We start from the raw sequence: 12,190 nt of genomic DNA on the forward strand, positions 1-12,190 counted from the left end.
ACATACATTTTTAGGTAAATTGATACACAATTTCTAGCAAGGCCGGAGAAAAAGACTTCGGAGGAAAAGGAAGACCTCAAAGATGAGAGAGATGGCTTGATAAGGAAGAAGATAAAAGGAGAGGCTTGATAAGGAAGAAAGGGGATACGGATTATGGTCTTTCTTCATGGATGGTCTCTTTTGGCGCGTGTAATGTTTTTTTTTTTGTCTTCTTTTTTTAAGTTGGAGGACTTGCAAACTTCATTAGTAGAAATTCTCTTATCTTTATTTGACTTTTAGATTTTCTCTATTGGCGCAAAAGAAAATGTGTCAAAAAATGAGTTTTGCCCCATATTTCTTCTTATGGTGCCCGTCCTATATGATTTTTATTTGTCTGGATAGGACTGGATATGGATCGGATCAAAAATTTATCAACCCGAACCCATCCTATTTATTAAACAAATAAAAAATTCAGATATAAACCCTACCTATTTATAAAATAGGTAACTTGACTCTACTTGCACAACTTGTTTATTAAATAGATCAAATTAGGCTAAATAGGTTAAATAGATTAAGTGGGTTTTTAACATATTAGATGGATTTTAATGGGTTAAACATGTTAAGTGGGTCGGGTTATATAGGAGAGAAATGGGTTAAGCAAATTTTAAACAGATTAAATAAATTTTAAATAAGTTAAACCGGTCAGGACATGATCCAACCCAATTATTAAATAGATCAAAATAGGTTAAACAAATCAAAAGTTTAAATCTGAACCCAAACAATTTTATAAATAGGTTGAGACAAGTTGACTTATTTATGATCTAATCCTTTTTAAGTCAAATTCAAACATGCTTAAAATAGGTTATTTGCAGGTCGGGTTAAGGTAGGATGTGGGTCAAGATTTTGTATATAACTTTCCTAATCCTTTCTAGTCCAAGCCATTAATTGATCAAATTAGGGAACTGGGAAGTAGTCAAGGAGTGATAGACCTCATAGATGAATGGTTGTAACTGACGCGGACTGGAATTGGATTGTGTGAGCTGCATGATACCGTGAGAATCTTGAGATGATTGTGTAAAAGATTTGCTATTGATGCTAATGAACATGGGTGGGATGTTTTGGAGATAATGATGATGTAATATAAATCGAACAAATCTAGGGGCTGAATCAAATGCAATAAAGGAGGAGCCCTAAGCTGGGAGAAATGACATCCAAAATTGAGATGAGGGTGGGACTCGACGTAGGTTATTGAAACCAGCCCTAAAAGATTTTATTAATCCTAAAATTTCAAGAAACTCATGTACAGTGTTCACCATATATCCCTCTTAAAGGTAATGGATGGGCGTTGTTGCCCCATCATTGGCTTGATCAGCCATTGTATTAAGACCTCAGGAAATCATCCTTTGCTTTCCCTTTGTACGCCTCCTTATTTCTCTAGAATACTGTTATTAGTCTTGCTGCAGTGCTTATTATACCCTTGCAGTTCACCATTTACATAATGTTCCCAAACAGATATATATTTTGACCATGTTGATCTCTTATTATGCAATTATAATCTAGTAGCTCAAGGATGCAAAAAGTTATGCCTTATGTAACATTATGCATTATAATCTGATTATTTATGATATTATGTGAGCTGCGATCAGATCACATCATTTATCGTGCCAACAAAATGCGGAACCAAAAAAAGCTTGACAGATTTTCCCATTTTTTCCCTGGCAATGGTAGCAGGGCTTTTAATTATTTCATCGAACTTGTTGTGAGTTCCTTGATATCCCAATAACAGAAGTGGATCCATAATCCAGAAAGATCATTGAACACGATACGGATCATTTTGGCCATTATAGATAAAATTTGATAGAATCTAGAAGCAATATTCACTACGTTAAGAAGCCAAATCATGTATCAAACTTCCGGAGGTCAAACTTGATTATACGATGCCAAATTAAGTTTTTTTTAATTAAAATAGTGTAACTTATCGAGATCTACGACTTAGTGCTAATCTCTAACAGGGTTGAAACGGGCCTAAATTCCATCATTAGAGCTCCGAAACATGCAGATCAAATCAAAGGTTTCTTTTTCAGAAAATACTTTGACTAACATATCTCTCAATCCGTGAATAATTAGACATAGTGGCAGAAAACATGCAAGTTGATGTAGAAGTCAGAGATCTACATTATGTAGAATTATAGTTTTTTTATATTTAGTTTTACTAATTATATTTACTTTTGAAAATATAGTTATATTCGAACTAGAAAAGAAACCTAACTCAAATTGTATAAAAAGGACTTTATTACTGTTATAAATAGGAGTGGATCATCGATAAAATAAAAGGAGATATAAATCCTATCTTAGCATTTTTTCCATTATTTCTAAATTTTCTTTGGCAGATTCAACTTAAGCTGGCTGAAGAAATTCTTCTTTCTCCACGATCGGATCATTCCAAGTGCAGGATATTCTCTACTAAACGTGTCATAAAAATATCCTCTCAAAAATAAAAAAAGCATTATGAAAATATATATTGAAACAACACATATTAAAGGAACCACCAGTATATATATGAAGCGTCTAACAAGAAAATATTTTATGAAGATTATAACTAATAATCATTTAACCTCTTATAAAGTGAGACATAGATGCAGACACTGCAATGGGTCTTACTTAATTGGATCTTCTCAGTCCAATTTATTACAGCAAATCATATTTTGTAATATATGCTCTCATATATACCTTACCCCCAATCAAATTATTCCTGAAGCTGAGACAATATATTGATCATGGCTTGACGCGGCTTGCACACGGCCTCCAAAGGGACGGCCTTGGGCATGGCGAGCCCCTCGCCCTCAGTCAAATCCACCTCCTCTTCTCCAACCCTCTTCCATTCAAAACACTGGATCAGAGATCCCAGCACCAACCCCATCAACCTCGTAGCCAAGCCTTCTCCTGGGCACGCCCTCCTCCCTGACCCAAAAGGGAGAAACTTGTACCTCTCTCCCTCGCCACCTTCAAACCTTTCTGGCTTGAACTCCGTGGGATCCTCCCATACCTTGGGATCCCTATGGATTGCATAGGCATTGATCAATAGCATCGTGCCGCGTGGAATGTCGAAGCCTCCTACGTTGCACTCGGCTGATGACTCGTGTGGCACCAGGAGTGGGCCGGCTGGGAACAATCTGAGTGTCTCCTTGATGATGCTCTCGAGGTAGTGAAGCCGGGGGAGATCTGAATCAGAGACCAAGTGCTCGTGGCCAACATGACTCTCTATTTCAGTGTAAGCTTTCTCCAGTGCCTCTGGGTGGTTGAGTAGGAGTGACATTGCCCATTCCATTGTTACAGCAGTAGTATCAGTTCCAGCTGCTATGAGGACCTACAAAGAAATAAAAGCCAGTTAAATCATGTCTATACTCATTAAAGAAAAGAATTGCAGCATCTTTAATCATATCTATACTCAGATTGGTGATCTACATGCATAAATGGGGAGAAAAGTGAGTGATTACTCTTTATCTTTTTTTCTACAAAAAAAATCTAAGTAAAATTTTAAAATATTTCTTCGTTTGATTTTTTTTTTGGAGGTCTTTATGCTAGAAAACTTCAGGTCAAATGATTAACCAAATTCATCAATTGGTATAAAATTTATGACTAAATAAGATGCCGATTTCCCAATCAAGTACATCAATGGTCCAAGGTTACTTTGGATCGGATTGGTCGAAATTTTGATTGAAATGCTATTAATTAGGCGATCAACTTGGAACCCGGCGATCCAACTTGAAAAAATTGAATTTGAGTTTCTATGTTTTTCAGTGACCTAACTAGTTCAATTTTCCAAAGTTACCCTACAAGAAGTCGTTTTTTATATTTGTATTAGATGCGCACAAATTTCAGCTAGCTAAAGCTAACTTTTGTTGCTTAAAGTGAGATTTGGGTTGGGTTACGAGAACAACAGCATATGCTTTTATAACCCATCAAGGCACCTCAACCCAAACTTGCCTATCTGCTGACGCTTAACCCAACTTAACAAGCCAACCTCAAACTGTCTTGGTCTTGGTCTTTATCCTAACCTGAATAAAGTTCTAGCTACATGATCCCAAATGAATCGAAAATTTAATCTCCACTTAAAACTCAAATATAGATATGGATTGAAAAACTCTTGATCCAAATGCAATCCAAAAAAATATGAACATGAGCTAAGTTGCAACCCAAACCATGTTCCCATATGCATTCAAAGCACGCAAGATCAATTCTTTGACCACCACTTTGTATCGGGAGATACCTAAAAAAATATAAAGCTGTATATATTTAACCCTCTATAAATTTAATAGTGGTGGAAGTCTCGTGCAATGAGATATTTCAGGTCTGATGCGGTTGCTACCATGAAAATATGAACATGGGCTCAGCTGCAACCCAAACCATGTTCCCATATGCATTCAAAGCACAGAGTCAATTCTCTGACCATCACTTATATCAGGAGATACCAAAAATTATACAAGATTGTATATATCTGACCTTTTGTATAAACAAAAGTCTCGTGCAGGAAGATATTTTAGGTCTGATGCGGTTGCTATCATGATATATATCAAGTCCAAGGGCGCCACCAAAAAGAGAGAGAGAGAGAGAGAGAGAGAGAGAGGAGTCGTGCAACGTGTAAGGTGAGAAATTTACGGCTGTGTCGGCACAAAGGTGTGGGTCCCGGCGGCAGCTACCTTCGACCATCAGGGCTATCTAACGAACCTCGTAGAATCACGTCTAAAGTGTTCAATTAAAATATATGTGAGAACGACCCCCATGGATTCCTGTTCCTCGGATGTGTCGACGTTTTTGACCGTGTCTACTGTGCATTGCTGTGAGTCCTTATTTTGGCTTTTGTTTTGTCCCGGCCGGGTAGAATAACTTCTAATAATAAAAGCCTGATTAAGGCCAGATTTCTAGATCAACTACATGCATCTCACATGTTGAACACTGGTTCTTTTGAAATAAAGCAGTGATTAAGGCCAGATTGTATTCAACAATTGCTCCTCTCTCTTGCAAAGAATCCACCAGAACTCTCTTCTATTTTTAAGTTAGTTTTGTACTTTTTATTTTGAGTTAAGTATTTTTTTGCTTTCTATTTTTTTTTGGTACAACGACGTCTTACATACGATGGTGTGGATGCAGCCAACAAAATCAGAAAAAAAAGTTGTCAGAAAGGAGAAAGAATAGACACGTAGCTCTTAAATAGTGTATCAAAGCATTTGGTGTTGTATGCTAAAGATAATATTCCTACAAGTTTATCTATAAGGAGGAAATCACTATATTAAAGAATGTGCTTCAACTAATGTACCTTATCCAATCAACTTCTTCCTGCAACTCTTTTTCATATTCTTCCCGTTTTGCTTTTTTATTTCATGTCAATTTTCCAACATTTCTTTTTTCAAAAAAAAAGTAGGTAATGATGGAACTATCTGAGTTTAGTTTTCCTTTCTTTCCTCAAAGTATTTTTTAGCTTTCTTAGTTGTACCCATAATTTTTTCGAAAAGAAAATAATTTTTGGGTCCCTTAGTCCTGTATAACTATCAAGATCTTCTCAATTAATAATCAATGTGAGACTAAACATACCCCCACGGTCTTACTGGTTAAAATAACCATTATTAGTTTTACTCTTAAGCGATTTCAAATTATTTTATGTTAAAATAATAACTGTTATAGCATTAGTTCTACTGATATTGTAATAGAAAATAATGGGCACATGACAAATGACAATTGCATCATTTTCAGAATATCTGTTCACTCATAAAGAAATAATGTTTATTTTGAGAAAAACTTGATTAAAAATTTCAATTTTGAAAAAAAAAGGTATTTTATTAAGAAAATAGTAATATTTTATTAGGAAAACATTAATGTCCCTTATTTTAATAATATCATGAGGATAATGGCAAACTGATAACTGTTTTTGTTATATCTGCTATTAATAATATATTATTCATATAACGGATTCCTATAAAATTGCTGTAACGGCTCTTATTTAAACCGTAGAGCGGATCTTAATGAATCTCATCTCCAAATTATTTAAACGCAAAAATCTAATTGGAAAATATGAACCAGTATTATTCCTTTGATGATATCATCGGTGTAGTACACGGGATCCTCTTCTTGCAGCGAAAGCATGACATCCACGATAGTCTTCTTCTCTTCCCCTCCTCCATCTTCCTTCCCCCACCGGCGGCGGTGGCGGCGCCTCTCGTCGACCATCTCTTGGAACAACCCATCCATGTCCTTCGCCATCCGCTTCTTAACCCTGTTCACCCCCACCCACCTCAGCAGCGGTACGAAGTCCTCCAGGCTCGACACCGAGCTAACATAGAATATCTCCTCCACGACTCGCCGGAACCGCCGCACCCAGAGTCTGCCTCGCATAGGAGATGCCCTCCCACAGCGCTGTCAGCTCATCTCTAATGACAGAGGTGTCAAAGATCTTTCGTCTCTCGGTCACCACAAGTCTGGAATAGTGGTCCCTAATAAAAAAGCCCACTCCTCCACTTTCTCCTTTCCTAGCAACATTGCTGTTGAAATTTACCTTAAGATAACTTGGGGGTGGGGGCTCCCCAGAGATAAAAACAAACATGGTTGCTAAAGAAGCTACATGGGAATCCCAGATGTCCCTAGCCGTCTCAGGAGAAAGTAGCCTCGGCTGCGTGAATCAATACTCTGTCGACCACAATCCTCGGATGAACCTACCTATCCTCGAAGATTCGGATGTTCCTATCTAGCCATATGTAATAGGCAAAGTAGGCACGTCTGACCCCCCAATCCATGGTGTCGGGCCTTCTCGAAGATGCCTTCAAACAAGCCAAAAAATTCTCCGTCGGGGTCATGCCTTGCCCGCGCACCGCCAGATCTAGGCCGCCCGCGGGCATCCAAAAAGGACATGGTAGATGGACTCCTCAACCTCCGGGTATGCCTCGCAGGCTGGGGAGACCCTCACCCCTCTGCTGACCAATACTCCCCTGGTTGTTAGGCACCACCAAGCTAGCTTCCAGATGAACATGGAAACATGGGGGTGGATGCGCAGTCACCAAATCCAGGTACCATCTATCTGTTGAGTCGAGGCCCTCGTCACTAGGTCGCAAAGGTCTCGAGAGTTCACCTTTGACCTCCCAGAGCCACTCCAGACACTCTTGCCCGCTATCTCCTCTACGAGTATCGGCAAAACTAAGACTCGCTCAGCCAGGTGCTCCCCAAAGGCCCGCCGAATGAGACCCTCCTCCCACCTTCGTTCCCTTGGAATGAATAGATCACAGATACTGCACCTGCCAAACATACCATATCAAGCAGTGTAGGCCATCCACTCAGCAACCAACTATTTGTCCTCTAGGATGTCAATCGTTTGCCCATCCCTGATCTGTCATCTGATTGCAGCGAGAATAGAAAAGCCTCATGCATAGATCTCTCTCCAAATAAAAGAACTGTGGCGCCTAATATGGAAGACAAGCTCTTCGGCCGAAACGCCGTACTTGGCCATCATTAGAGAATCCCAAAGGGCTCTAGTAGCAAGAACCTCCCACTGCTCTAACAAGGAGTGAGCCCACAGACCACCACCACTAGTCAGGTGACAGATCACATCCCAGGCCAGCAGGTGAACACCGCTCCCTCCCTCGTGTTGGCCCCAGATGAAGCTCCTGAACAGACGCTCCATGGCTCTCAATGGTGCAAGAGGCCCAATGGTGTTGGAAAGGAGATAGACCGAGATTGATCTGAGAACAGATCGTACTAAGGTGACTCTACCCATCATGGATAGAGAACTCGCCTGCCACCCCTCCAATCTGTACCTGATTCCCTGCTCCATGGTGGAACACTCCCCCCTGCGGAGTTGACGCCCAGTAATCAACACCCCAAGGTACATCAAGGTGCCCTCCTGCTCGCCCATGCCTAAGATCTCCATAATGGAAGTCTTCACTCTCAGCTTGACCTTCGGACTGAAGTGAATAGTCGACTTGGCCAAGTTGACCTGTTGCCCTGACGCCACACAATACTCCACAAGAATCCTTTGGATCGTTTATGTAGACCGCCTCATCACATGGGCCAATAGCATGCAGTCATCGACAAATAGCAGATGCAAAACATGAGTCAAACTCGGTGCTGGGCTAGACTCCTCTAGAGCCTGTGCCTCTGTGCCATGCCAGAGTGCTTTAGATAGTGCATCCGCATAGATAGTGAAGAGTAACGGCGAGAGTGGGCACCCCTATCTCAACCCCACCGAGGTGTTGAAGAAGCACGTGGGGGAGACATTCACAAGAATGGCGAATGATGGGGCCTGAATGCAGCCCAAGATCCATCTAATATACACCGAGTGAAATCTGAAACTCACCTCCTTTGAAAACATACATATACATATGTATATATATACATATACATATCAGCAACTGAAAATTAAAAAAAGACACTACAAAAAAAGTGGTCTTTTCAGCATATTTTATATCCTTTACTGACGCTTATAAGCGTCGGTAAAGATCCGTCCGACGCTATCCAAAGCATCGTCGAAGCGTCGGCGATACCTGAGTGAAAAAAGTTTTTTCCAACGCTTCTCAAAAGCGTTGTGAAAGGTCGGTTTTTAACGACGCTTTTTACCGACGCTTAAAAGCGTCGCTGAAAGACTCATATAAGCGTCGGCTTTAGCCTTCAATTTTTTTAAAAAAATAAAAAAAGAAAGAGAGGGGAACCAGGGCATGGCGCTCGCCGGCCTAGAAGGAGAGCTGATGGTTCATGGCCTGGAAGGAGAAATTTTACAAAGATTCCATGAAAGAAGAGCCAATACAAATTGAATCTATCAAGTAGGAACCTGTAACGATTTAAAGGAACCATAAAAGCAAAGATGAACCTGGGAACGATCGATTGATGAGGATGAGAGAGAGAGGAACCAGGGCATGGCGCTCGCCGGCCTGGAAGGAGAGCTGATGGTTCATGGCCTGGGTGTAGAACTAAGAGAGCGAGTTGGCCGCGCTGCGGAAGATGGAGTAGAGCGTCCGATCCACCTCGTCGAGGCGCGTTGCGTCCGATTTTTGCTTCCGCGCCATGGATTCGATTCTGAGGAGAAGAAATAGAAACGATCACAAACGATCCGTAATGGAGGAGGAATTATAGAAGAAGAACTCCTCTCTGTCCTCTCTAAATCCCTAAGCCGCTTCAGAAACGAGAAAGAAAGCACCTATAATTTTTAAGGCTCGGAAGCACCTGCAATCACCAAGAAAGAAAAGGGATCTGCAAAAACCCCCCAAAAATCAACAGAAAATACTAGCCTCGCCAAGAACAAAAAATGCAAGAAACGAGAGAAGAAGAAGGGCACCAGAAGAGGGCGAGGGCGACGGCAGCAGAAAAGCGAGATGGGGAGGCGATGGATTGATGTCGGCGCGGGACGCCGATTGAAGCTCGGAAAGCGAGATGGGGAGGCGATGGATTGATGTTGGCGCGGGGACGCCGATTGGAGCTCGGGAAGCGAGATGGGGAGGCGATCGGAGCTCGGGGACGCCGATCGGAGCTCGGGAAGCGAGATGAAGAGGCGATCGGAGCTCGAGGACGCTTTTGAATGAGAGGAGAGGAGAGGAGACATTTTTAAGGTAGCTAGGGCATCAATTGAGAGTGGGGCGAGGCGTTGGAAAGGATTTGGCCTCTGACGACGCTTATAAGCGTCGTCGTAGGTCCAGCTTACAGCGACGCTTAAAAAGCATCGTCGATTCTAAAGATGTACCGACGCTTTTTAAAAGTGTCGGTAAAATTTGGCGCTGAACCAAAATATCCCGACGCTTTCTCCTAGCATCGGGAAATCTACCTTTTCCTGTAGTGAGAAAAAGAAAAAAAAGTTATATTCTCCTCCTTTGAAAATGGAATCACCAATTTGTTAAAAAAAAATTACCAACGGAGAAGAATATAACCTCTGTATATGGAAATTTAACCACTTGGTAGCACAAATTTTAGATATTTAGTTGACAGGTTTTAGACCTTAGTTTCACTCTTTAGATTTTTCGAAGTGGTGAAAAGAAACAACAGGCATAATATATCAACTATAGAAAACTTGAGGGGGAGGAAAGAGAAAAGCTCTCTCGAGCTGCGTGCAAATTCATGTGACAGAAAACATGGGTCTGAGCTGCAAAAAATTCATGAGTGGCTATGAAAACTAGCTTTAGGCGTGCTATGCATGCAAGGTCTGAACTTTTATAAATATGGAATTCTATTTTTCTCCCCTTAACACCCTTTTGTTGGTACTTTCCAACCATATTAGAGACATGTCTCCAAGCTCTTTAGTCATGTCATTCCATTCCACCAAAGGCCAACAAGAAAAGTCTCACTCCGCTCTTTCTCTCTACATCTTCTTGTTGTTGTGAAACTTGCATAATATCATTTCAGGGAGAAGCCATAGCTTTCAGAATTTTTCGTAGGCACTCGAGAAACTGGCATAGGCTTGGCTCGAGGTAGTGGGTACAGTTGCAATAGTTTAATAAATATCATTTATATTACTTCTATTTTAAAGACACTATGCCTCTTTCTGTAATATCTCTTTAAAAATTGAATCACCTACTTAAAATTAAAAAAATAAAAAGAAAAAAAAAGTTATATTCTCCTCCTTTCAACACTGAATTACCAATTAGCAAAAAAAATCACCAACGGAGAAAAATATAACCTATGTGTTTGAAAATTTGACCACTCAGTAGCACAAATTTTGGATATTTAGTTGACAGGTTTTACCCTGAGTTTCACTCTTCAGATTTTTTGAAGTAGGTGAAAAGAAACAACATGCGTAATATATCAGCTACAGAAAATTTGAGGGGGAGAGGAGAGAAAAACTCTCGAGCTGCACGCAAATCTATGTGATAGAAAACATAGGTCTCTCAGTCTCTTCTCACGGTTGCAAAAAATTATGAGTGCCTACGAAAACCAGCTTTAGGCGTGCTATGCTTACAAGGTTTAAACTTTTATAAGTATAGCGTTCCTTTTTTTCTCCCCTCGACCCCCTTTTTGTTGGTACTTTCTCACCTTCGGACTCTTGTTGTAGTGTGAGCCTTGAAAAAGTACCCGAAGTTAGGCAATCAGCGCCCAGCCACCGCTCGAGGGTACCCCCGCTCCCCAACTGAGCAAAATGGAGCAAATTCGGTTGAGGACCCGTGCTGGCTGATTGGTCCTCATGTCGATTGGAAGAATGTGCAGGACGGTCTGCTGAAATGTAGGGCTCGGGGGGGACATATACTGACTCGGCGATACGGGAAGTGATGGTGTTAGTGGGGGCTCCGGAGAACGGGGTGGAGAGACCTTTTTAAGTATTGAAGAGTCGGTAATTACCTCCCAGGAAGGGGAGCCGCATAAAAAGAGACCCTAAACAGACTGTATTAAAGCAGCATTCGAATTTAGCTTACAATTGAGGTCAGCCTTTGGCCATTTAAGCATGAGAACCTTGATTGGACGCGTATGTTTGGGCGACTGGACGCCGTGTGGTTAGCTGAACAATTGGAGTATCCTAGCAGCTACAGCTGCAGAGAGAAATCCAACAGCTGGAGACCCGCTCTATCCTTTTTTATTAATTATAGCTGCTGACTTCCTTAGCCGTCTTGTCTTCTTGGCTAAGGAGGCGAACCCGGCCCGGCTGCGTCCAGCCTTCACTTCCACCAAATGCCAACAAGAAAAGTCTCACTCCTCTCTTTCTCTCTACGTCTTCTTATCATTATGAAACTGGCATAATATCACTTCAGGGATAAGCCCTAGCTTTATGAATTTTTCATAGGCACTCATGAAACTAGCATGGGCTTTATTGACCCAAAGATTGATATTGATGATCACAAAACCTTGAAGTATAATTACTAATGGTTGTGTTGCAAGAAGAAAGATAATTTGTTTTGCAAAGAATATAGCAAGTTGAAGAATACAAGAAGGGCTATAGTGCCGAGCTGACTCCTATTCACAAGTCGATTTCTGCTTCAGCCGAGTCGACGTAAGGTCTGCGCAAGTCAACTCGAGCACGCTGGGAGGCATAACGGGTAGTTTTTCACGACTCCAACGGCTAGTTTTTCATCTCTAACGGCTCTATTTCGTCTCTAACGGCTAGGAGAAGCTTTCCACATATTTTTCAGGCTATAAATTCATGGAAACACCATTAAACAAAGTGAATAAGAGCTCCACAAGATCAAATTTTTTCAAGAACTCCAAAAGTGAGGGCATAAGGCCAAATCCACAAAAAAGGCCAAACATTTGA

The 12,190-nt window shown here is 41.0% G+C and overlaps 1 pseudogene; it reads right to left on the reverse strand.

Annotated features, from left to right (window-relative positions):
* Positions 1-2,645: 2,645 nt before the first annotated feature.
* Positions 2,646-8,040, reverse strand: LOC103719798 (cytochrome P450 81Q32 pseudogene; annotated as a pseudogene).
* Between the last annotated feature and the right edge of the window lie 4,150 nt (positions 8,041-12,190).

The sequence above is a fragment of the Phoenix dactylifera genome, chromosome 15, assembly GCF_051530095.1.
Source record: "Phoenix dactylifera cultivar Ajwa chromosome 15, Ajwa_hap1_PhDact_Kaust_v1.1, whole genome shotgun sequence".
In the NCBI taxonomy this organism is placed as follows: domain Eukaryota; kingdom Viridiplantae; phylum Streptophyta; class Magnoliopsida; order Arecales; family Arecaceae; genus Phoenix; species Phoenix dactylifera.